The following is a 26,560-nucleotide window of genomic DNA, read 5'->3' as shown; positions in this document are numbered from 1 at the left end:
TATCATTGGAGCGGACTGGTAACACCTTACAAGTGTAACTTTCAATTGGGAAAAGATAGAGATTTGGCGTTTGTGTTCCCTGAACTCAGACTTTAACAACACATCTTTCTGTGAAGGTAGTTTTTAAATTGTAACTACAAAGACTATCCTTTGAAGTATGCCTAGTTCAAAGATAGAAAGCGCTACAAGTAGAGGACCTGTAACCCCACATTATTAGAACACTTTTGGGCTGAGGACTCTGCCAAGAAGAAAACCTGATTAGCTGTCAGGAAGAGTACTGCCCCTTTGCTGTGTTGCTTTGCTGGGTTGGCCTACAAGTGCTGCTTCTGTCTGTGGGCAGGGAAAGAACTGGACTTTGCATTCTGGAATCCTGCTGTTCAAAGTTCTCCAAGGGCTTGTTTGTGCTTGCCTCCGGTTGGAAGTCTCAGGGCCATCAAAGACTTCATCTGCAGTGCCCCTGAACACCTCTGCTGGCAGTTCTGACCTGCCTAGGGATGCCGACTGGGACCTTGGAGGTGGTTTGGCTGCTTCAAGAGCTGAAAATACATGCATCACCCTTCAATGCCGTTTTTCCCGCCGCAAGTTCACAGTATGGCTGAAAAACCGACGCATCGCCATAGTGCAGCTGAAAAAACAACGCCACGCCCGAGTCCAGAGCACTGTGTATCTGACGTCCAAGGCCCCCATTCCGACTCTGACGCAGGCCCTGCTGTGCAGCTTAAAGAATGAATGCCTCACCTATTCGTGGCTGGAAGAATTGACACAGCGCCTTTTTTGCTGCTGCATCGACCCAGCGTGTCCGGATTTTCCATGCACGCACCTGTGCGCCAAGTTTCCACCACATCGCTCCACAGTAAGGAGCCGCCACTGTGAATCAACGCATCGCTTCTCCTTTCAGTAAGGAATCGATGCAACAGTTCTCCTGCGTGCAGCAGAACTGATGCCTCCATTTCCCTAGGACTCAAGAATCGATGCATCGCTTGTGTTGTCCGATGCTTCCCTCCTTTGCTGCTGTTTTTCAAAGGTACTTTGTGCTAAAATCAACGTATCCATAAAGTTCTATGGACAAACTTGCTTAAACTTTTAAAAAGTGATATTTCTACTTATGCATGTTGGATTTTTGTTGTTTTAGTCATATTTGGTTTAGATAAAGATTGGTTATTTTTCTAAAATGGTGTGGTGTCCATTTGTAGTGTTTTCCCTGTGTTACTGTGTTTGTTCTGGGCAAATGCTTTACACATTGCCTCTGAGATAGGCCTGACTGCTCCTGCCAAGTTACCAAGCTACTAAGAGGGACCCTGTGAGATGGTTAAAAACATAACATGACACAAAGAGGCATTTACCAAGGGGGTGAGCAGGGGTTATCTTGGGTGTGTAACTCTCTTACCCTGACTAGAAGGAAGGGTCCCTACTTGGACAGGGTGCATTCCACTGCCAACTAGAGAACCCCATTTCTAACCATAACTTGGTACATTTTTGCTCTCTCCCTTACGCAACGCAGCACAGCAACTTCCCTTGCTGTGTTGCATTGCGTCAAAGTTTGGCAAATCTTCCCTGTGGTCCTGATGTGGGAAAACCAGATGCAATTTTCCATATGATAATACTTCATGGTTGAATAGCATGAAACTTTAGCTGCAGGAGCAGGCAAGGCTCATTCCTCTCTTTTTTCGTAGAGGAGTGTTGGGTGGTTGGTAAATGATGGGAATTACATGTGGTTTTACAAGTGTAAAAATTAGCCCTGCATGGTAACTCCCTATTCCACGGGGGGTTAACTTGTAATTGCATGGTACTGCAATTGATCTACTGCACAATAACAACACATTTGAATGCACATTTACCATGGTTCCGGGGCCATACAACTTGGAAGGTGGGCCTATATAAAGAAATCTCCCAACCTAATTAGTCAAGAAGTTCAAAAATGTAATCTTTTATTATTTTCAGTTTAAAAGCAGAAGGTAAATAATAACAAGAGATCTGGCCTAGTGTCTAGACCCGCTGATCTTCAAATATGGGGAAGCAGGCTTGAAACCACCCAGGATTGGCTCAGCATCCTGTGATTCTGGGAAAAACAGCTTGCGTCTCCAGAGGAGGACAGAAAATGTGAATTGTAATCTGGTTCTGTTGTAAAACCACTTTAATGCCCTTGGGCTGGGTTGTTGCTATATAACACTGCAAAGCAATATATATATATATTTAAGTTATTCCACCACAGGCACTGAATTTTTATTTAGGGTATATTTAAGTTGCTGTCAGCAACTTTTATTTAGCTGAAGTTTGATGCAATCTCCAAAAGCCCATCTGATTGCACAACAGTGCCAAACAGCAGTATGCCCACAAAGAGATGGCATGTGCACAATTGGATCATGTGCACTGCAGTGGTACCAGGAAAACTAATAGCCACGCCGAAAGATAAACGCTGAAACGCAGGGCCGGCTTTAGGGCAGTGCAACTGGTGCGGTCGCACAGGGCGCTGACACATGGAGGGGGCGCCAATCTCAGGGCGGGCTCTGTGTTTAGCAACAATTTAGGGTTGGAGAGATGAGGAACACTTATGCACGGTAGTAGTGAAAGAATCCGAGGAGGCGGTCATGGGGTGTGGGGGCGCCAAAAATGTTTCTCGCACCGGGCACCACCAGCACTAAAGCTGACCCTGCTGAAACGTAATCTGACGTGAGCTTCACTTCTCCCCCCAGCCAGCGCCCAGACTGTGAACAAGTCAAAACATCAAATGCATCGTCCAAGTCCACTTCGAAGAGCCCATGACCGTAGAGGGGGCTACCGTATATTTATTCAGGAGCATAGCTTCAAGGGGGGCGGTACATGTATTCTGAAATAAATAGTTTGATACTGGTGCTCTCAGTGGGTGTGGTGGGGTCTCTGTCAGATTTCACCTGGGTTTTAATATACACACACAGACAAAAACTCTTCCACGCACACAGACACCTTATCTCCTTCTATCTCTCTCGCACCCCCATGTGTTCTGAAGGTCCTCGAAAATGTTGGTTACTTTGCAAAATATTATTTTTCCTGCCACTTAGTTGCTCTAACAATCCACTCACCTCCCCCTCGCCACTGCTCCTTATGCCCCTCTCTGCCCTGCTTGTCGCATTAATATATTTTAACTGGACATGCCAGTGTGATTGTTGCAAAATCGGAAGGTCACACCACCCCCGTCTTATTGACCAAGATAAACCCCTGCTTTATTACATTACTATGGCAGGTTTTGGCCTCGTTGCCCTTCCCTTGGAGACATGGCACAAAATGCAACTGTCCGTGCAGAAGAGGAAGAAGACAACAAGCTCTACGCTCTCTGCTGGCGCTTTATTTCGATTGGGAGCAGCGATAAACATAGAGGGCCGTATAATGAACAGTTGTGCTGCCTCAGCACTGAGCCAAGCGCCTGTTTTTAGGTGTTTCAGATGATCTACAGTTAATGCATGAAATGCAAACAACACAGGTCGGATACAGTGAGCAGGATTCCTCCATTTCTGACTTATGATCTCTGACATCCATAGAATAACAAGGGGTGCATGGGGCCCCCAACCCATCAAGGAGCCCCAGTGGTGTAACAAAACTTGAGGGGGCCCCCCTGCAAAGTACATTAACTTGGAGAAATTCCAAACAATATGTATAATGTTTTGACAGTACAAACACAAACAAACGGCTGTGACACAGAGAAAAGGGATAGAAAGGAAGGGAAGACTTAAGAATATCTGGTTTCACCTCCAGAAAAGAGACTGTGTTTTGAGAGCATTTTACAGCCTTGTGCATGCAGAGGGAAACAAACAAGCAATCCAAGCTCTTTGGCTAAATGGCCGCTCCGACTGAAAAAATGCACATGTATTTGATTGGTCTTACATTTAAAAAATATCAAGGGCCTAACTCACAAAGGAAAACTGACACTTTGAGTAAGTTTACTACTTCTTGCTATTCACAAACAACGTGTTAATAGTAAAGTTACGACTGCAGAGGCTCCGCAGTCAGAGTGGAGAACTTTGCACATTCATAAGACCGGTCCATCTATTTGTATGCAAAGTTCTCTGCCCGGACTGCAGAGTCTCTGCAGTTGTAAAATTACTATTAGCTTGTAGCTTGCGAATAGCGAAAAAAACGTAAAGTTATATGAAAGTGTCAGGTTACCTTTGTGAATCGGGCCCCAAGTACAAGTAAATCATAAATTATATTTCGTCTTCTTGGACATTCCAAAGGTTCTCTTGAAGTAAGACCTGTCAGAAATTGTAGAGCATATACAAATTTATTTATATTTTACTTTCATTAAATCTTTGTTTAGGAAGGTTTGGTGGGGAAAGCCTTCTATTCAAGATGGCTTCTGCACTGAAACAAGTACTCCCTACCTCATTGAACAACAGGCCCCATTCAGTGGAACTGACCCACTCCCTAGAAGAGGAAGAATACATCTAATGCTAATGAGCCAATAACAGATTGTGAGCGATAATTACTCTTCCTGACTGTTCCAAATTGTGGCTGAAAATGTATCATGCCAATGATGGTATGGAAGCTGATCTAAGCAAGAACATGGTTAAATAGGAACTCACTCAAAGCACACTCAATATGCTACTGTATCCAATAGAAAGGATTCACCAAACCTAAAAAGGGAGAATGCATAATGTGGCATTGTATAAAAGAATTAATGCACAGAATAAGAAGTTCTTGTAGGGATTATTAGATTAATGACAATTACATTAATTTAATTACACTGCCCAGTCCCTGACAATGTATGAAGACAAGATCTCCAGCAGAGTGGTGTAGCAAATTTGTTTTTGCTGCCTGGCCACACCAAATATTTCACCTTTTCTGGATGCTATTTTGCCTGTATTAGGACTTCCTTCAATATGATACTGCTATTAACTGCCACAATTCATGTGCCCTGGCCCTAAAATGTTATTGATAAGATTGGTTTCACCCAACTGGCCTATTTACCTTTCTTGTAAGGCCATAGTAGATGGCGAAGACGATGTTCCATTGGCACAGTAGTTGAATGTTATATGTGGGTTGCAATGTGTATTTGCACTCTGTATTTCAAAGGTGTGACATTACAGGGACTGAAAGTCAAAAAGATATGTCACTGCATAGTCAGCTATATTTTCCATAAAATAGGGCAAGGTGAGATTAAAATATTCAATGTTATGTGTCTGTCTGGGAAAATACTAGTAAAGTTATTCAAAGTTATTTTCTACTTAATGTGCAAAATCAGATTTTGATTACTTGCGTTGAAAATTAACTTTATAAAAATGTACTTTAGGCTGCCTGAGCCAGAACTGGCTTAAAACCAGTTCTGCCACTCACCACACATCCTTGGCTGGGAGAGTTAATGACCCTGGCTCAGAAGACAATCACTTGCTTCTGACACTAGTAAGGATAGGGTGGTGTTAACTGCTTATCAAATCAAATATATTGTATTGTCTGAGACCTCCTCAGAGATCAACAATATAAAAATTACATTATGTGTAATTGATAAAAGTTTTCATAAATTTGACATCTTTAAAACAGTGGTAAAAATGTTTTTAAAAATGTAAACAGATTATAGCATACATATTCATTTGGTGGAATTCTTGTTAGGTCGGTCAAATCATTAATACTAGAGATATTGAATTTGAAACATATAGGTTTTATAAAACGGCAGCGAGCTTCAACCAGGAGTTTATTTGGGCAGACGTATAAAACATGTGCAATGTCTTAAATACTTCCTCTACACAGATCACAAGAACCTGATTTATCAATTGTGTCTCCCCAGTTTTTAGTGAAGGATTTTAGCGGCAGGGTCCTTAATCAAAGCATCAGTGTAGAGTGCTGAAACCTGCTGGAGAACCAGGCTGAATGGAAATCCGGTGCCTATGAGTCTGTTCTGAAGAGCTAGGGCTTCAGAATTGACCAAAAGGAACTTTCCCAGAAGTTGGAAAAAAGCAGGACTTGGTCATATATTCTATCCATAAACATAAGTCAAAAGTGCAGGGTCCCTCCCAAAACAAGCAGCCACTATGCCCTACTCCTTAGTGCTCACCATATGAGAACGGACCAAAAGGATATGTGGTAAAAGATACAAATAATGTTTGTAGGGAAAACAATGAATTAGTCCCTACATGTGGGAGCCCAGTCCCCAGACTTATTACTTAATTAATTGAACACTCACAAATCTACCCCAAGTTAACATTTCAAACCAAAACTTGATATTTTCTTAAACATACATAAGACACATCAAACAAATAACACAAACACAATAATCATCAGTATTTTAAGATTCTTTCCTACCCAAACAATCTAACGGCAGTTGCGAAAAAACAACAATTCATACCCAATTCGGCTTGCTTATTTACAAGCCCCTTGTGCCGCCGGTGCATCACTGTTTGAGACGCACCAGCGGCACATTTTTCTGCCGTATATTTACAAGGACAGGAAAAGCCACCTTTCCTGTCCTTGTAAATACGGCCCCTTTACACGCAGCACTTTGTGTGGAAGGGGTGTTCCATGGGTGTTGCTGTGGGTGTTCCCACGCAACACCCATTGAAGCTGATACATTTCCAGATTTACGAGAAATTGTAAACCTGGAAATGCATCTGAATGCTACGCTTCCCAGGGGAGGCGTAGGGAGGTGCAATGAGGAGACATGCAATCATTTCTCCTTGTTTTTTTCCTCTGTCTATGTGTGCTGCATTCTGCAGCACACATAGAAAGAGGGAATCACCTCTTGTGATTGTTTATGTGCTGGAAGGTGTCCCTTCCAGCACATAAACTATCATTTAAAAAAATGAAGTTTTGCAAGTTCTATGTGTGGTAATGCAGCACACATAGAAGTTGAAAAACACCAATTCAGATTGTTTATGTGCGGTAGGGGGCACCTCCCTGCACATAAACAATCATCCCCGTGACAAAGGCATCCTTGCACCATTGTGCAAGGGTGCCTGCATCGGCGCATGGCTGCTAATTGTTCACCAGAGCAGGGGAGAGCAATGGGATCCATCATATCATTGTGGATGTGACACATCCCTGTGCTTCAGAAATAATGCAGCGCGGCGCAGCGGCACTGAACTGCGTTAAATCTCTGTAAATAAGGCCCTGAGTTTGACAAAAACTCCACCAACCAGTTTGTGGCAGAGTTTACCGGCATTCACCCCTAGCAAGGAGTGGCTTCAGGTGAGGTGTTGATGAGCTAAGTATGGGGTGGCTAATGAAAGAATTTGGGGTCAATGTGAGCAGCTTGAGGTTCTTCGCCTATTTACATTTGCACTGGCGTAGTTGCCTCGAATGTCCGGAATTTCCATGGGCTTCTGGTCTTGAACTTGCAGCAAACAGCCTGCATTTGCTGCTGTGCCAATCAAAAGGGTTCCATGGAGGTAGAGGGAGCCTATATGACACGCAGCATACAATCACTATGGAGATAATTCACACCACTGTGGACACATCCCCTGGCTCCTGGTCTGATGCTCGCTTTTTTCAACGGGTGCTTAAAGATGCTTGCTTAAATCTCGGGTGATTGGCAGACATGTCATCGACTCATCGGTGCCGGCGGAGTTGATCTTCGGCAGATCCTAAAGAAAGAGTTTTTAAAACTCGTTCCACTAGGCAACACTAGATTTCCATATGTTACGAACAGGAAGCAGCTGAATACAGAAGCACAATAATAAGCCCTGCATCAATGGCTCACTCGTGATGGCATCAGTTTGTCACTGTGACTCTGCCCGCTCATGGAAATCTGTGGAATTTTGCTGAGTTTTTCAGGAATGCAGTGGAGTGAAACTCGGCGAGCTCTGCCCAGGCCTAGTTAGGAGTATGAGGGCCTTAGAGGTCCTGATGAAATCTGCACATCTCGCGAAGCAGATGAAACATGTCGACCTAGAATAGACACACTGGCTCAGTAAATGTCTCTTTGTATCATATTATGCTTTTAACTATCTCACAAGGACCCCCTGTTAGTCCTGGCATCTTTTGGCATGAGTTCCCGTCTTTTTGTTTCTGGCCACCTGTTTTTGACTGTGAGCTGCAATTCATTTTTGCTGGTTTTTGGACTTTGGGCACTTTACCACTGCTGACAAGTGCTAAAATTCAAGTGCTCCCTGTGTAAAATATATTAGTGATTTGTTTATCCATGATGGGCATATCTGATTTACTAGTAAGTCCCTAGAAAAGTGCATCAGGTGTGCCAAGGGCATGTAAATCAAATGCTACTAGTGGGCCTGCAGCACTGATTTTGCCACCCACCTGAGTAGCCCTGCTAACATGTCTCAGACCTGCCACTGCAGTGTCTGTGTGTGCAGTGTTTAACTGCCATTTTGACCTGGCAAGTGCACCCACTTTTCAAGCCCAATCCATCCCTTTTACTACATATAAGTCGCCCCTAAGGTAGTCCCAAGGCAGTCCCATGGGCAGGGTGCAGTGTATTTAAAAGGTAGGACATGTACTGGTCTGCTGTAAATGTCCTAATAGTGAATTACCGCTAATTTCATTTTTCACTATTGCAAGGGCTATCTCTCCCATAGGGCAACATTGGGATTGTGTTTAAATATCTTTCAAGTGTAATTAACCATTGGGAGCTGCTAGAGATTTGGAGTTTGGGGACTTCAAACTCCCAATTTAAAAAGACATCTTTTGGTGAAGTTGGTTTTTAAATTGTGTGTTCGAAAATGCCACTTTTAGAAAGTGGGCATTTTCTTGCTCAACCATTCTGTGTCTCTAGCTGTCTGTAGAAGACATGTCTGGGTTGGCTGATAGTTGAGACAATCACACAAAGGAAGCTAAGGTGTGCCTTGCATGTCCTGATCTTCCTGAGCTAGAGAGGTGGGAGGAGTTATCGCTGACACCTGAATAGGGCTATGCCTATCCTCACACAATGCTGTAACCACCCCCTCTAGATTATCTGGAGCCAGGTCAGGGAAAGCAAAAGACACACAATTGATGGACGGACTGCAGAACAAATCAAAAGGTTCACCCCCAATCAAGAGATCTGGATAAATCAATCATTCCTTTGCTCACCATGCCACCCCAGTTTTGACCTGGCCATATGCAAATCAGTCTTGACCCTGTGCCTCCTGGGAATAGTCCAGGCCGAACTGCCAAGCCAGGTCATCCCTGGACCGGAAACAAGCATCCTAGGACCGGTTTTGGGGTTTCACCCCTCTTCAGCCAGGATAGCTTGATTCCAGGTGCACAGTGAGCCCAGGACCCACGTCTGGGCATACCTGGCGCACTTAGGGCGAGAAAGCAAAAGACACACAATTGATGGACGGAATGCAGAACAAATCAAAACATGCACCCACAGTCAAGAGATCTGGGTTAAATCCATCATTATTTTGCTCACCATGCCACCCCAGTTTAGACCTGGCCATATGCAAATCAGTCTTGACCCTGTGCCTCCTGGGAACAGTCCAGCCCGAACTGCCAAGCCACGTCCTCCCTGGACCAGAAACAAGCATCCTAGGACCGGTTTCGGAGTTTCACCCCTCTTCAGCCAGGATAGCTTGATTCCAGTGGCACAGTGAGCCGAGGACCCACGTCTGGGCATACCTGGCGCACTTAGGGCGGGAGAGCAAAAGACACACAATTGATGGACGGAATGCAGAACAAATCAAAACATTCACCCCCAGTCAAGAGATCTGGGTTAAATCCGTCATTCTTTTGCTCACCATGCCACCCCAGTTTAGACCTGGTCATATGCAAATCAGTCTTGACCCTGTGCCTCCTGGGAAGAGTCCAGCCCGAACTGCCAAGCCAGGTCCTCCCTGGACCGGAAACAAGCATCCTTGGACCGGTTTCGGGGTTTCATCCCTCTTCAGCCAGGATAGCTTGATTCCAGTGGCACAGTGAGCCCAGGACCCACGTCTGGGCATACCTGGCGCACTTAGGGCGAGAAAGCAAAAGACACACAATTGATGGACGGAATGCAGAACAAATCAAAACATTCAACCCCAGTCAAGAGATCTGGGTTAAATCCATCATTCTTTTGTTCACCATGCCACCCCAGTCTAGACCTGGCCATACGCAAATCAGTCTTGACCCTGTGCCTCCTGGGAACAGTCCAGCCCGAACTGCCAAGCCAGGTGCTCCCTGGACCGGAAAAAAGCATCCTAGGACCGGTTTGGGGGTTTCACCCCTCTTCAGCCAGGATAGCTTGATTCCAGTGGCACAGTGAGCCCCAGACCCACATCTGGGCATACCTGGCGCACTTAGGGCGAGAAAGCAAAAGACACACAATTGATGGACGGAATGCAGGACAATCAAAACATTCCCCCCAGTCAAGAGATCTGGATTAAATCCATCATTCTTTTGCTCACCATGCCACCCCAGTTTAGACCTGGCCATATGCAAATCAGTCTTGACCCTGTGCCTCCTGGGAACAGTCCAGCCCGAACTGCCAAGCCAGGTCCTCCCTGGACCTGAAACAAGCATCCTAGGACCGGTTTCGGAGTTTCACCCCTCTTCAGCCAGGATAGCTTGATTCCAGTGGCACAGTGAGCCCAGGACCCACGTCTGGGCATACCTGGCGCACTTGGGGCGAGAAAGCAAAAGACACACAATTGATGTACGGAATGCAGAACAAATCAAAACATTCACCTCCAGTCAAGAGATCTGGGTTAAATCCATCATTCTTTTGCTCACCATGCCACCCCAGTTTAGACCTGGCCATATGCAAATCAGTCTTGACTCTGTGCCTCCTGGGAACAGTCCAGCCGAACTGCCAAGCCAGGTCCTCCCTGGACCGGAAACAAGCATCCTAGGACCGGTTTCGGGGTTTCACCCCTCTTCAGCCAGGATAGCTCGATTCCAGTGGCACAGTGAGCCCAGGACCCACGTCTGGGCATACCTGGTGCACTTAGGGCGAGAAAGCAAAAGACACACAATTGATGGACGGAATGCAGAACAAATCAAAACATTCACCCTCAGTCACAAGATCTGGGTTAAATCCATCATTCTTTTGCTCACCATGCCACCCCAGTTTAGACATGGCGATATGCAAATCAGTCTTGACCCTGTGCCTCCTGGGAGCAGTCCAGCCCGAACTACCAATCCAGGTCCTCCCTGGACCGGAAACAAGCATCCTAGGACCGGTTTCAGGGTTTCACCACTCTTCTGCCAGGATAGCTCGATTCCTGTGGCACAGTTAGCCCAGGACCCACATCTGGGCATATCTGGCGCACTTAGGGTGAGAAAGCAAAAGACACACAATTGATTGACGGAATGCAGAACAAATCAAAACATTCACCCTCAGTCAAGAGATCTGGGTTAAATCCATCATTCTTTTGCTCACCATGCCACCCCATTTTAGACCTGGCCATATGCAAATCAGTCTTGACCCTGTGCCTCCTGGGAACAGTCCAGGCCGATCTGCCAAGCGAGGTCCTCCCTGGACCGGAAATAAGCATCCTAGGACCAGTTTCGGGGTTTCACCCCTCTTCAGCCAGGATAGCTTGATTCCAGTGGCACAGTGAGCCCAGGACCCACGTCTGGGCATACCTGGCGCATTTAGGGCGAGAAAGCAAAAGACACACAATTGATGGATGGGTTAAGACTGATTTGCATAAGGCTGGGTTCAAACTGGAATGGCATGGTGAGCAAAAAAACGATGGATTTATGCTCAGATCTCTGTACTGGGGTGAATGTATGACATTGTTCTGCATTCTGTCCATCAACTGTTGTTTTTTGCATTTGTCACCCGAGTGGTTTGGGTATGCCCAGATGTGGGTCCCGTGCTCTCCATGCCACTGGAATCAAGCTATCCTGGCTGAAGAGGGGTGAAACCCCGAAACCGGTCCTAGGATGCTTGTTTCCAGTCCAGGGAGGTCCTGGCTTGGTAGTTCGGGCTGGACTGTTCCCATGAGGCACAAGGTCAAGACTGATTTGCATATTGCTGGGTTCAAACTGGAATGGCATGGTAAGCAAAAAGATGCGTTCTGACACTGCACGCACCTTTTTCCCTCCTGAGGCGGAAGCCGGGAGGTCTCCTGTCTGTCCCTGTGTTTTAAATCGCTTTTAACTCGTTTTTATTAGCGTTTGTATTTGTACCTGTTTTTGCTCCACACCTGATCTTAGAGGTGTGTTGAGTCCCCCCAGCGCCCAGCAACACCCAGAAGTCTACTCTTACCCGTCCTGCTGTTCCGGTCCTGCTCTCGGCTGAGAGCACCGGGCGCCGGTTTTGGCGGCCAGCTTGGGTTGGGCTGGGTTGGGGACGCCATTGAGAGCACTATAAAAACGGGCAGGGATGACTCCGCGCAGCGGACGCGATCAGCGGGCGCGCCGGATCTGCGCCGGAGTCGTGCCAGAGTCCTGCCCGTCTGCGCCCGTCCGCGACACGGCAGCGGACGGCGCGACGGCAGGCTCTGGCCATAGGCTTACCTACTCTGCAGCGGATCTACTCTCATTCAACCTTAATACCGCTACCTGTCGGTATGTCTTTCCTGGCCGATTCAAAGGTAAATGCTGCTGTCCAGGTTGTAGATGGTATCCCAACATATACCGGGCTTCTGAGGGTTCCCATCCGCTCCCTCCCAAACTGTTTAAGTGCTTAATGCTTAACACCCGTTCTTTACATAGGCACGCTTTGGACATCTTTGAGTTACTTACCTCTGAGAACCCACTCTGTCTCTTGCTCACAGAAACATGGCTCTGTGAGTCGTCTAATCCTGACATCGCGGCAGCCTTTCCGCCAGAGTATATTGTTTACAGACAGGATAGGACAGTGGGTAAAGGTGGTGGTGTTGCACTTGCAGTTCTTAGATCTTTTGCCTGCACAATTATCCCATCTCTGCCTATTTCTGGCTGTGAATCCCTCGCCTTTTCCATTGCACTCTCCCCGCATCAATCTTTTTCTGGGCTTCTGGTCTACAGACCTCCGGGTCTGCGGGGTTCCTTCTTTGACGACCTTCAATCTGTTATTACTGCTCTTTGCTTGAAGGTGGAAAACTGCATAATGTTAGGGGACTTTAACATCCATATGGACGTTGAGTTGGACAATGAAGCGGTCAAAATCAAGGACATCACTGTTCCTCTTGGTCTAACTCCTTACATCTCAAGTGCGACTCATGATAAGGGTCACACGCTTGACCAAGTGTTCTCCACCTTTCCCCTTATTATGTCCCATCCCACCCCTGTTCTCTGGTCCGACCATTCTTTGATTAGTTTTTTAATTCAGGGCAGAAGTAAAACATCTCATATTAACCCAGACCACCTTAGGCACCCCAGACGACCTTTGCATAAAATCACCCTTGAGAATCTTGCTCAAGCGCTTCACGAATGTCCCTGTATTCTATCCGGCCATCTGGAGAGGGACCTTGAAACTTTCCAGGAATGGGTAGTTGAAAGGCTTGATGATCTTGCTCCTCTTTCTACCCCCTCTTCATCTGTCAAGCGCAGTTCGGCTCCTTGGTTCTCTAAGTCACTTGCTCTGGCACGGCGTAACTGTAAGTTAGCCAAAAGACTTTGGCGGAAGCAATATGACCAAGAAGCTAAGTCTGCCTATAAACTATCTATTAAATCTTACCACTCTGACATTCTTGAGGCCAAAAAGAACTATTTTGCAAATAGAATTGAGTCTGCGTCAAATTCCAGTAAAGAAATTTTTACCATTGTTAAAGAGTTTATCTCTCCCAAATCTAGCATAGTCCAGCATAAGTTCTCCGAATCTTGGGTAAAGGAGCTGGCCATTTTCTTTAATACGAAAATCAAATTGATTCAAGAATCTTTTCCACCAGCTGCCCCAAGTGCTTCATTACATGACTCCATTCTGATGACTTTACCTCCTGATTCCTGCCCCATTCTATCGGAGTTTCCTCCTTTATTGGAATCTAATTCTCTGGATCTTTTACTCAGGATTAAATCTGGCTCTCCGCTCGATCCGTGCCCGGCGAGCTTTTTAGCCAGGACTGCCAAGATTCTGAATTCCTTAATTTCTCCTGTTTTGAACCTATCTTTGTCCAGCGGCATTGTTCCGCCAGCCTGGAAGAAGGCAATGGTCGTTCCCCTTCTTAAAAAACCAGGCCTTGACCCAGAGATACATGCTAACTATAGGCCCATTTCTCTCCTGCCCAGCTTGGCTAAGATCGTCGAGAAGCACGTCCACTCTGTGCTTTCTTCCTTCCTTGAAGACCATGGGTTACTCCACTCTACCCAATCTGGCTTCCGCTCCAACTTGAGCACTGAGACCGCTCTTCTGGAAGTTAATGAAGCCATTAAGGAAGTCCTCGACTCAGGCGGAAGAGCAATGCTGGTGATGTTGGATCTGTCGGCGGCCTTCGACACCGTCCCGCATGAGGCCCTCTTGAGAAGACTTCACGAGATCGGTCTCAGAGGGACGGTGTTGAGCTGGCTGAGATCTTACCTAGCGGGTCGTCGACAAGTGGTCTGGGCCCCCCCGTACTCCGCCGAGGTGCCGCCTATGAATGTCGGAGTCCCACAAGGGTCGGTGCTGAGCCCGACCCTTTTTAACATCTTCATGACTCCATTGGCGATACTGGCGGAGTCGATGGGTGCCCAGATCATATCATACGCTGACGACACCCAGCTCCTCTTCACCTGCAAGAAGGGCATGGAGTTTGACGGGGAGAGCATCCGTGGTTGCCTTGGGGCTGTCTTCAACTGGTTTCAGCGGAGCAGCCTCAAGTGCAACCCTGATAAATCCGAGGTGCTCTTCTTCGGCTGTCAGGCAGAACCGCCCTGGCAGGAATGGTGGCCGGTTTGCATGTCCCCCCCTTCCTCTTTGGTTGCTAAAAACCTTGGGGTCAAAATCGATAACACCCTGGCTTTGAAAACACAGATCACAGGTCTCACGGGTACCTGTTTTGGTCTGCTTAAAATGATGCGTAAATTCCTTCCTTTGCTCCCTTTAGCCCACAGGAAGCTGACAGTACAAGCTCTGATCTGTTCCAGGCTTGATTATTCAAATGTCCTCTACCTGGGTTTGCCGGATTATCTCTTGCACAAACTCCAGGTTGTACATAATTCTGCGGCAAGAGCCATCTTCGGCCTACCCCGGCAAGCCAGATCATCTGAGTTGCTTTCCTCCCTTCACTGGCTTCCGATCAAGAAGCGAATCACATTCAAAGCTCTTACACTGGCCCATAAGGCACTCCATTTGGTGGGGGCCTCCTACATTCAGAAACGGCTTTCTTTCTACAAACCCACCAGATCTCTCCGGTCGGAAAATCTTGGCCTGGCAATGGTGCCTCCCATTAGGAAAGTCAGAATAGGTGGACGTTCCTTTAAATATCTCGCCCCCAAACTATGGAACTCCCTTCCTGTTGATCTCCGTCGCATTCCCAACCTGTTTGCCTTTAGAAAGGCCTTGAAAACCTGGCTTTTTAATCAGTAATTCTGTTATGTTTCTGTTGTCTTTTCTCCTTTCTCAGTAATGGGTCAGAAAGCGCCGGGACACTCCCTGGAGTAGCCGTGCGCTATACAAGTCACCCATTAACATAACATAACATAACATGGATTTAGGCCCAGATCTCTGTACTGGGGTGAATGTATGACATTGTTCTGCATTCTGTCCATCAACTGTTTTTTTTGCCCGGTCATGGAAAGGCAGGGTCTTGTGCACTACAAAGACTTTCCTTGAAGTTTGCCAACTTCAAAGGTAGAAAGGGATATAAGTATGGACCTCTGACACCCCAAAATGTGTACACTTCTGGACTGAGGACATTTTGCCAGGAAGGAGGCTGGATGCTGTAGGAGAGTCTACCACTCTACCTATTGCTTTATTGTGCTGTCCTGCTATTTGCTGCTTCTTTCCTGGGAGTGAAAGGACTGGACTTTGCTTTCTACATCTTGCCTCCAAGGCTCCCAAGGGCTTGTGTTTGCATGCCTCCTCTTAAGAAGTTTTAGGGACATCAAAGACTTCTGGGCTCTTCTGCTGAGAGTCCTGGCTTTCCGGGTGATGCCCAATTCAGTTCCAGGGCCCTTAGAAGTGTAACTGGGTGATCTTGAAGAGGAAATCCATGCATTGACTCCCAGCGCCTGTTTTCTTAACGCATCTCTGCAAAAGATTGACGTATTGTCGCTGCCTGCACCGAAGTGTGAAACATCCACCGCGGCTTTCAAAGCAGGCACCAGCTCGCCATTGCAGCTCCTCAGAAGAATCGATGCAGCGCCTGCCTTGCAGCTGACATCGACACAGTGTCTCCATCGACGCAGCACATCTGGATTTTCGATGCCTTGTCCCTCGACGTTGACTCTGCATCAACACCGTACTGCAGTAAGCAACCAAGACCACACGCCCGGAAACCGACTCATCACCTACCCTGTCAATAAGTCACTGACACTTCACCTCCCCTGCCAGTAAGGAACCGATGCATCACCTCCTCTGCCAGTAAGGAACCAACGCATCACCTCCTCTGTGTAGTAAGGACCTGAAGCATTGCTTTGCTTTTCCGACGCCTCACCTCCCGTGCTCTTTGCACCGTCTTTGATTTTTGACACATCTAAGAAACCTTGTGCTTGAACTAATGCATTTTCGATGGTCTAAACTTGCTTAACCTTTTAAAAGTGATATTTTTACTTGTGCATGTTGGATTTTTGTCATTTTGGTCTTGTTCCATTAAGATAAATATTGGCTATTTTTCGAAACAGATGTGTTCCTCTTTTGTAGTATTTTCACTGTGTTACTGTGTGTGTGGGTACACATGCTTTACACATTGCCTCTGAGATACACCAGACTGCTCGTGCCAAGCTACCAAGGGGTTGAGCAGGTAGTTATCTTAGCTGTGTGACTCACTTACCCATGACTAGAGTCAGGGTCCCTACTTGGACAGGATGCAAACCACTGCCAACTAGAGACCCCATTTCTAACACCCTCTAATTTCAAGAATTGAATAGGTCTCCCTGGAGATATATTTAATGTTTTATGTCCTAATATCCAATTAAGAACATAGGGAATATCAAAGTGCTACCTCAGAATGCAAACGTGAGCCCACCTGGTGGTGAGTATCTCAGAAGGTGAGAACCTTATGATGAAGCTTGCCACATGATTAGCCTGTGGGTGAGGGTTCTAGAAGAACACATGTACTGTGCCTGGTGAGCACTATGGAGCTGGGCATAGTGACTGCTTGCTTTGGGAGGCACCCTTCCCTTTTAGTTTATGTATAAAACGTTTGGGAAACTGAGGGCCTTTCCCATATAACTGTTCCCCTCCTCTCTCATTGATTTTGGCATACATTCAACCTTCTGAGGGTTGCCCAGAAAGGTATCACCCTAGACGGACAAGAAAAATAGCTTTGGCCTGCTTGGCCCTTTTTCCTATGCTGAAAACAGGTTTAGCATGACCTCGCAATAGAGGTGCCTTACCTCATGGAGCCCTGCCTGGCTACAGCTTCCAGCCTTGCCTGGGTAGAGGATTTGGGCTTCCAAAGAAGTAAGTAAGTCCGAAGATAACACCTTGGTCCGGGACAAGGCAGCAAATCTATTTTACTATCAAAGCACCTTCAGTGGCCCAAAAATTCGACTTTGCTCCACTTAGAACTGTTGGCACCAAAGCTGATGGCTCCAGTGGGTGCTCGACAATAACGTATTTGACTTAAAGGGACAGCCGTCAGCCATTTCCTTGGATCTCCTCTTGCAAGAATATTTTTGCTTCCATTTCATAAACTAAGTATGAAAGTTAAAACTTTGAAGGGGATGGCTTGCTTGTAGTATCTGACCTTTATTCCATCCCATTTGATTTGGAAACCTGCCTCGGTCCTGATCAAAACCGAACCGTTGTTTTTCAAAGGCGCTTTATTTTTTGGGGGTCTTTTTGGTCTTAACATTTTAAAGATCCATATCTCTGGTTTTACTTGATCCATTTGAATGATTTTTGTTCCTTTTTGCACATTACATTTTTTCTCTATAGCTTCTAAACTGGTTTGGGCGTTTTATTGTGTTTTTTTATTAACGATCGATTCAGTGCCCTTGTATAGTGCAAACACTCTCTAAATGGGCTCCTATGAGAGATAAAGGGGCAGGGTACGTCTGGCAGTGGATTAAAGAGGCATAGGGTGGAATAAACTCATTGCGCGCAGCGACATTTAGTAACACCGGTGGTGGGCTTCTGAGGAGAGCTTTGGGCACTGGCTCTCTTTCTTTTCAAAATTAAGCACAGATGAGACTTGACAAGAAAAGGAAATGTTCCAAGCGAGATCCTTTCTCGAAGCAAGATGGAAGATGTCTCTCTTGTAGAGCAAGACCTCACCATGAACAGTGTTGACAAATTGTCAATTCACACCACTTCATATATTGTGCAACTCCTCGAACAACAACAAATGAACTTATATAAAATACTTATTCTAATACTTATACTAACACTTCTGTATACGTGTATGAAATAGTATTCACTAGTGAAACACTGTAATTGGAATTTAGTTACTTAATGCAAAAACATCACTTATTCTTCTTCACTCACAAACGTTGCCATATGACTACGGGTGATCTCTCCCTCCACTCTTGTACTCACACTGTCTTGCCATGCGCTCACCCTAAGAACACATCCGCATACATATGCATTCATCCATCAACCCACAGTCAAGCGTTCATCCATCCATGCTTGCATCCATCCAGCTACGCAGCCACACCCATCCATCTAGCAATTCACCATTGCGTGCACCTATAGTCGTCCAACCACCTACTAATCAATTATCTAGTCGCAAAGCGATCCATCCAGCCATTCATTCATCTAACCAGCATCCACCTGAAGCTAGAGGTGGGATGGCCACTGAAAGCTTGAGCCAGACTCAATCCATATGTCTGGCTCTGGCTCAGCTCGAGGTCCTCTTGGAGTGCCTACAGCTGTCTACCAGGGGAACCAGGTTTGAATCCTTGTCTCCGCCCAGCATCCTATAAATCCCGGTAAATCTCCGTGTGGTGAAAATCTAAATGTGAAACTTGGGGGCATATTATCAAGACAGGCGATAAAATTATTGCCGCTTTAGCGGCAGAAAACTGCCGCTAAAACGTCGATAATGGGCTTGATAATATGCTCTATGGAATTCCAATTGAAGCCCATGTTAGATGTGAAGGACATCTAACCTGAGCTTCAATTGGAATTCCATAGAGCATATTATCAAGCCCATTATCGCCGTTTTAGCGGCAGTTTTCTGCCGCCAAAGCGGCGATCATTTTATCACCTGTCTTGATAATATGCCCCATAGTTTGTTGTCATGCGCTCTTATATCCTTGGGCAAAGTCTGCGCTATGGAAAACTAGTAAAAATTAAATGTGAATTCTGCCTGTCATCCATGCGCTAATATTATCTTCCATGAATTAAGGACAAGCATTATACAAAGAAATACCTAGTGAATGAATTGCAGAATGTGTAACTGAAAAATCGGAAATCAAGTCGACTTCTCTGCTTGACCAAATTGTGTGATCGTAGGCAAATACTTTATTTCACTCATCCTTCTTTTTGTTCATTACCAGATGTAGGAGCACCTTCAAATATGTGAATTCATCAAATGTGCTGTACAAAATTCTCTTTTGTGTTTAGTAGCCTATAATATTGCTCCATCTATGTAAAAATCTAAGCCATAAACCGGCTGCACATGACCCCGGCCGAGCCTCTTACTTCACAACCAGCATTGTCATCAGGGCGGGGCAGGAATCTTTTTTTTTAGCTCAGATTTAAGAACTCCCACTTTTAGGGGCATATTATCAAGCCGGGCGATAAAATTATCGCCGCTTTAGCGGCAGAAAACTGCCGCTAAAGCGGCGATAATGGGCTTGATAATATGCTCTATGGAATTCCAATTGAAGCCCATGTTAGATGTGAAGGACGTCTAACATGGGCTTCAATTGGAATTCCATAGAGCATATTATCAAGCCCATTATCGCCGTTTTAGCAGCAGCTTTCTGCCGCTAAAGCGGCGATAATTTTATCAAAAAACACAAGAATGTCCTCTGGGGAAATTAATCAACCACACTTTCGTCCTCACTCACATTCTGCATCTCATTCATCCAAGTCCAAGAGGTCACACAAATCTCCCTCTGAGTTTGTTACGTATTGGCACAAATATTCAAACGTAGTACAATAATATTTAAAAATTCACCAAAGCAATTTATTTCTGAAAATTACCCCAATGAAATACAATTTTGTAAAAACAATAAAACAATTACAATACACTCAATGTTTAAAACCACATCCTCAGGTTACTATCAGATTACTATCAACAGCATATTGTACATGAGAGTATACTACCTAGACATTCCTCTTTGTCATCCTTTGCCACAATTGGTGAATCTATTTAATCACATAAACCCTGATATCATCTAATTCTTATATATCTAGGGAAATGTTCATACACCAAAATGTGTGGCTATGCGAAAGCGTCAACACGTTTCGAAGGAAAATTCATTTGGAACCTTCTTTTTCAAGACAATTGGTTTTGTTACTCTCGTGTTTCGAATCTTGGACACTTTGTAAAAATAGAGCCCTTGGTATACGTTGATATCCTTCTTTCAACAACAGTCTTTGTCTCGTTTCTCACTCCCAGTCGATTGTTGGTGTCCTATTTGGTGTATTTTCATTTGTTGCCATATATACACACACTCCCTGCGAGCGTTTCCCCGTTGATTTGAGCTCTTGTGTGAAGCCTAATATTTCTCAAGTCAATCAGTGAATTCCCAATTCTAGTTTTTTTCCCGCAGTGCTTGCTTTACTGCTCAAATGTGATTCTCTTTAAAGACATCATCTGCCTTTTTAACAATCGTAGGAAACCACCGGCGGCATATTCATCTGTCCGTCCTGGTGTTGTGTCGTGTTGGCGTTATAGTTATAGATAATTTTATCGCCTGGCTTGATAATATGCCCCTTAATTCGTACGGTACTACTAAAAAATTCTGATGTAATAGGGTGAAACCCCTTTGTCAAAGAATAACCCTTTTTTGAATTTTGAAAACCCCTCATCATATTCCAACATGTTGTTTGTTGCATGATTTACATGACAAATATTTTCAAGACTAGTCCCGTGCATGGGCTCTTAAAGCCAGACTCAACTCGTGGCTCGATTCTGGCTCAGCTCTCCCTGTTAATCTGTTGGCTCACCCAGAGCCGGGTTTAATGCGGTGCCAGCATACCAGGCAATGAATTCGGGTGGGGTTAATGTTCTTCCTGGCGAGAGATTGGAGTGTTGTCTAGTGGAAATTTCCCCTCATCCTAAGGTAGCACAGAGGGTTAATATGCCTGCTGCAAAGAACGTGTACTTTGCAGATCAGAGAGTGCATATAATGTAAATAGGTCAATGGATTTGTCAAAGAGATCCTTTTGTTACTTGCAGTTTATAAGCTAAAATCCTAATATAGAAGAGTGAACTATTAATTGTCATCAAAGAGCTGCACGAAAACTGCAAGGTATAGATTAGAGAATTATGAGTTTTTCCCCAGTCTTTCATTAACTTAATATTGCAATAAGAGTCTACTTGAGTAGAAATCAATTTGTATTATTAAAGAGAAACCCCAAACTTACCGAATAACAACATACACCCATTACATCGAAGAACACCCTATGTCAATTTAGTAAGCTGTGTAAGCAGGAGCAGCTCTTCTGTTGGAGCGGAGGAGTGTCGCCCCACTTAACTCCCCCTCTCCCACGCACCAGAGATGGAAAATAAAATGGTAATTTATTACCATTTTTTTTCCCATTTCCCATCCCAAATAGAGCATCGGGATAGGGGTGGGGCTGCTGCTGAATGACAGCAGGAGGGAGGAGGGTGGGCTGGCTGTGCACTGTTTAAAGTGTGCATGTGGCTTTCTTGCGACGGCCAGCCACACACGTCCACTTTAAACAGCTCTAACCCAGCTATTTTAAGACAGCTGCGTTAGAGCAAGCCAAAGCTTCCAGAGCACTGTGTAGTGCAGAGTGAGGCCGCTCCCACCAATTCCAGTGCTGCTGTCATGCTGGTGAGAGCAGCGCCAGGATTGGCCAAGGGAGTTGCTGCATCAGGTTTCAGTTCCTGCGAAAGAAGAGTTCCAGACCGGAGGACGTCATGTTAGTGTACGGTAAGTGGGGTTTGTTTTTATATTGTTTGCATGCACGTTATCAAATTATCAATTTTGAATTCTGTATAAAATGAAAATATATAAAATTACATTTGCCTACTAAGAGCCTCATATCAATCACTTATAGATATATGAAAAACGTTCAAAAGTATGATTGAGTTTGGGCCAGATATACAACCATTTTTGCATGCGTAAACGGGTTTGCAAACCCTTTTGTGCATGCAAAAACAGCATGGGTAATGTACAAAGCCTATTTAGCGAGTCATAATTTATTTGCGACTCACTAAATAGTTTTTACGACTAGCTATTAGGAATGGGTGTTCCCTTCCTAATGGCGAGCTCAAGCCCATGTATGGATGTTTTGCAACTGCCCTTGCAGTCGCAAAACACTCACAAATTACCACCCTCTTCAAGAGGGTGGTAATGCACTCCCAAAAGGGAAGGGGTCCCATGGGACCCCTTCCCATTTGCAAAAGCAGGGTAAAATATTTTTAAAGGCAGGCAGTGGTCACAGGGACCACTACCTGCCCTTAAAAAAGTGAAACGAAAACGTTTCCTTTTTTTCTTTTTTAAATGCATCCCGTTTTCCTATGGAAAACGGGCTTCATTACAAAAAATTGCTTTATTTAAAAGCAGTCCCAGACATGGTGGTCTACTGAGCCCAGCAGGCCACCATACCTAGGAGGCCCTGCCATTCCCAATGGGGTCGCAAATTGCGACCCCATTGGGAATCGCAAACAATGTGATACACACTGTTGTACATCCAAAATAGCGCCTCGCAAATTGCGAGTCGCAAAAAACTCACAATTTGCGAGGCGATATTTTGTGCGTCGTACATCTGGCGCTATGTCTTTCTTACCGTCTTGTTAAGAATTCCAACAGAATCCAAGGAATAGTCTCCAGCTAACCCGTTTTAGGGCGAAAAGTGAAGCAAACAGTTGAATGAGCCAATTACACATGGCATGCAGAAAGTTAGGATTAGTTAAGAAATCGTGCACATTTTAGAAAGTAGTCCTTTCTCTTGAAAAACATAGTTTTGCTCTCAAGAAAAAGGGGTATATGCCACAAAGAAAAAAAGTAAGATAGGACCTGACAGTGGGCAAATTCAGAGATCTCAGTTGTCCCCTGGCTGTTGTGAATAGATCTTTGCCTCGTACGTTGTATTCTTCTACTTGTAGTTTTGATATTTTCACTATAAATGCTAAACTAAAAGTATCTACAAAGTTAAAAACAATATTGAAGACAAGACGGACAAGTCATTCCGTTTCATTGTGGACGCAGTTTGCAGTCCGGGGCTATCGGGAGTGTTAGTTTAATTAGGGTGATGGATGCTACACAAAACTACAATACCCAGAATACTTTAGCTTTTCACAAATGTCCCAGATTGAAAACAGTGTCCCCAATGCTATAGTGTGGATTGGAGATCTTTGCACTGCAATAGGTTTCGAGTGTCATTGAAAATGCAGAAATACACACAGTCCAGATTCAGGAGGAAAGCACTCAGGGCCTGCTTTAGAGTTTGCCAGACAGGTTACTCCATCTACCCATACGCATACATAGCGCCTTGAGACCCTCATGGGTGAGTAGTCGCGCTTTATAAGATTACTGAGTGATTTTACTGATTTATCGTACCAAAAATCCAAAGACTCACTAAAAGACAACAATACATCCAAACCAGACTATTCTCCAGTTTACATAAGTACACTCAAGTACAGATGAAATAACATTAATTCACAGAAAGCTTTAACCATTGAATTCCTTAGTGCTTGTTTTAATAGGAGCCACATTTCTAGCTCATTCAAATAAATCGGTCAAATAAATGTACTTCCTTATATGAGTCTTTTGGATAGAAAAACTGTCAATTTGATATGGTATTTGTTCTATTTTAACCAACGAGCTGGGAGGTTTCTGAAATAAAACGTTGCAATCTTCTCACGAATTGCCTCCATTACGTTCCTTTTGTGAGACACAGATTGACATGAACCTTGTGGCCCTCGCTGCAGCGCAGAGTTCTAATAGGCACTCTCCTGGTTTATTCCTGTCAGACACTACTACAATTACCAGCCAGTAGACCTATTGTTAACGTTGGAGCACGGTTGTCTGCATTGCACGTCCATTTGAGGAAAAGCCTGTAAGCATCTTTCACATTAGAGTTATCTACAAGGATACATTATTGATGGGAGGACTCGGTTACTTATATGCTTTAAAATCAACTCACAACTGTCCACATCCTTCTAGTAAACAACTATTGTATACTTTGTTTGTCACTGGTCTATCACTGCAAACGGAAGTCAAATGTTTACTGCACAGTGGACCCCAGCATTTTCCTATTTTGAAAAGAAATTGCTGTCTTCAGATAAATAGTCTTAAGTTATGGCTGCTGCTTGGTTAAATTGACATATTTTACCTATTTTAATGTATATCCCGATCTTCTTATATATTGTTGTATTAAATTGTGTGCTGTATCGTATCTGTTAATATATTTTGCATGTATGTCTTAATATAACTAGATGAAGACCCCTGAGCACTTCATGAAGAGGAAGTGGTGGCATTTGCCCATAATAAGCAACTTTCCTTAACAAGAAGGAGCAATGGAGACTGAGCCACTCATTGAGTGTTCAATGCACTGCTTGCAGTTCCAGAAGCCCTCCTTTAGTAACTGCAGCGCCACAGCAATGACGATGTCATTAGTTAAATATATGACATTACAACACGTACTGATACCACGCGTGCTATTACAATGCGGGTATTACTACGCCAATGCCACAACAACGAACTACCATTACAACGCAAACTTTTACCACGCTTGTGCCTTTACCACGTACGCCATTACAACGCAAAGGTATGCGTGGTAAAGGCATACACTTGGTAAAAGTGTTGAATGCAGGTAAATAACTATAAATATATATATATACATATATATATATATGAGAGGGTGTATGTGTGTGTATATATACATATTTATAGACACACACATTTGTATATGTATATTATATATATGATGTCCCTTCCTGCACAAATACAATTCTGCCTGTAATGAAGGCGCCCTTTCAGTATTCCCTAAGGGTGCCTGCATTGGTGTTAGGCAACCTCAAGTGTGCCAGCACAGGTAGAGAGCTGAAGAGTGCCATATCTTAGTAAAGATGAAGCTGTTCAGCTGTCTCTCATTCATGCAGCACAGAGCAGCAACTTTAATTGCTGTGCTGCGTTGCACGAACATTTGGTAAATATACCCCTTAGTGACTGTATGTGAGTGCTCTCAGTAATGTGTGCTAGCCAGTGAATGAGAGGTATGAGGCTGCTGTCGGTAGTGTCAGGCTGCTACTCTTTGAGAGGTGGAAGTACTGTTGAGGGTGTATGACTACACATCTATGAGAGCTTGCACTGGTGTGAGTACTGTTGGTAGTGTGTGAGTACTAGACTTTGAGGGGAAAATGAATACTTCTGGTAGCGTGTGGCCGGCACTCTGTGATGGGTATAAGGGAGTTTTTGATATTTGGGGTGTTTTACTTTTCCACCATAAGTTCCACCATGTTTTCATTAAGGCCAAGTCAGGCTTTATACTTCTTTAACTCTGGATGAGTCTTACTCTTGAAACATTTCTATAGCAATCCTTCTTAGGGGCGTCCTCTTCCTCTGCTTATGACCTTGACTTCAGTTTTCCTTAATGATGCTGCTCAGTGATTTGGTGAGACATTAATTCATTTGTATGTCAATGTATTTACTTTTGAGACCCTTCACCCAATGACTGCTGGCAGGTCTCTGCCATCCACACGCTAGTTAGACCAGTGAACAGAGTTTCAGCCCCTTACCTCAGATCACATAGCGCTTGGAGATAATCAGACTCTACCCAAAACTTTGTCTCTGGCATTATATGAGTTGATCAACAGCGGTGTTCTGTAGCTGCTCTCTGGTTGACACCGGTCCCAGTACATCAATCCCTGAAGCCAGACTGGGGAAGGTCCCAGACTAGCTTCAGGGTGTTAAAGGCAAAATGTAACACCCACCAGCCCATTTTATATGATGCTGCATGATTTATGTTTGAGCTCAGTTGCTGCCTTCGGAGTAGATAATGCCACATTTTACCAGTGTTGCTGCTGCTGGATCATGTAGTATGAGGTGATAGTACTAGAGGGGAATGGCACTGAAACTATTGGAGCTTGCAGTGCCACCTCCCAGGGCACTGGGTGAGATGGGCAGCTGCTGGGCTGGTTTCTTTCGCGGAGATGGGCAATAACAAGATACCTCCATTGCAGTTCAGGGGGGAATGTGGAAACTGGTTTAAGAGGGTCTCAGGGTGATCATGAACTACTGGGCTCCTATTCTGACAATTTGAAGTCTTTTACCACTGGTGATCTGAACCCCTCTTATATTTGAGCCCAACGTAGCCACAATTGCAAATCTTTAGGATTTAAATTTCAGGGCAGCAAGAGGAAGCATTCCAAGGTTTTTCAGAGAGATGATATGGCTAAGAAACACAGAACTTCACAGAGCTAACAATAACACGTAATACATCATTGCCAAAAACTGTGCTTTTTCTTTTTAAAGAAGTAACATCTCTTACTGCTGCATTTGTCATGGAGTTGTTAAAGAG

At 44.7% G+C, this 26,560-nt stretch overlaps 1 protein-coding gene across 1 annotated transcript in view; it reads left to right on the top strand.

The window, feature by feature from the left end:
- Window positions 1–26,560, top strand: part of ESR2 (estrogen receptor 2) — a 557,334-nt gene that overhangs the window by 286,574 nt on the left and 244,200 nt on the right. The window lies entirely within an intron of this gene.

Source organism: Triturus cristatus, chromosome 9, assembly GCF_964204655.1.
Source record: "Triturus cristatus chromosome 9, aTriCri1.1, whole genome shotgun sequence".
In the NCBI taxonomy this organism is placed as follows: Eukaryota; Metazoa; Chordata; class Amphibia; order Caudata; family Salamandridae; genus Triturus; species Triturus cristatus.
The sequence above is the reverse complement of the archived record's forward strand: the minus strand, read 5'-3'. Positions and strand labels throughout refer to the sequence as shown.